The sequence below is a fragment of the Macaca thibetana genome, chromosome 19 (assembly GCF_024542745.1).
Source record: "Macaca thibetana thibetana isolate TM-01 chromosome 19, ASM2454274v1, whole genome shotgun sequence".
In the NCBI taxonomy this organism is placed as follows: Eukaryota; Metazoa; Chordata; class Mammalia; order Primates; family Cercopithecidae; genus Macaca; species Macaca thibetana.
In genome coordinates, this window is record NC_065596.1 from 34,794,404 (window position 1) to 34,795,559 (window position 1,156).

Genomic DNA, 1,156 nt, shown 5'->3' on the forward strand with positions numbered 1-1,156 from the left:
TAAATATTCTCTTAACAAAAAGATAACTATGTGATATTACAGATACGTTAATTAGCTTGACCTACTGATTTCACAGGGTATTCATATATACTAAAATATCATGTTGTACACCCTCAATATGTAGACTTTTAAATTGCCAAATAAAATAAAGTAAAACATTAAAATAAAATAAAAAATATTATTTTGAAGCAAAAAAAAAACCTGTAGAGTTTAAAACGTGCCTTTTATAGAATGGAAAATTCCATTTTATATGTGATGACTTTTTTATTTTTTTAATTTTTTGAGACAGAGTCTGGCTCTATGGACCAGGCTGGAGTGCAGGAGTGGGATCTGAGCTCACTGCAAACTCCACCTCCTGGGATCAAATGATTCTCCTGCCTCTGCCTCCCCAGTAGCTGGGATTGCAGCGTGCACCACCATGTCTGGCTAATTTTTGTATTTTTAGTAAGAGATGGGGTTTTACCATGTTGGCCAGGCTGGTCTTGAACTCCCGGCCTCAAGTAATCTGCCACCTCTGCCTCCCTATGTGTTGAGATTTCAGGCGTGAGCCACCGCACCCAGGCACATTGCCTCTTTTTCTATTCTCAAGAAACATTTGTGACGCTCTGGGTGTGTTTGTGCATTTCATTAGTGTGTCAATATTTGTAAAAAAATCACCAATGAAGCTTCGTGAACTGGAGTTTATACCATGGGAACATTTTTATTAGTCAGTATATTTCACACACACACACACACACATCTAAAATGAGTCAGATTCTCTGATCACTCTTACGTTCATTAAGTAAACTCCAGTTTTGAATATTTCATCTATTTAATCTGCATTTTCTAGTATATTGGCATAGGTTTGCACCCTGTTCTGTTGTTAGTTTTTGAAAATGTGTGTAGGGTCTGCCGGGCTGTCTGCTTCTTCGCGCCCACATGGAAATGCGTGCCTGCTCTTTCTTTTTCTTGCTCAATGTAGTTAGGATTTATGAGTGTAATTAATATTTTCAAGAATCAGCTTCACTGGCTTTGTGGAATTTTCACGTTTTGGTGTTTCCTCATGAGCAACTCTGCTTTTTCTTATTATTCCCTTTCTCACACCTTCATTTGGGATAATTTGTTATTCTTTTTCTAAATTCCTGATACGAAAGCCAACGTCGTTCATTTCCTAGTG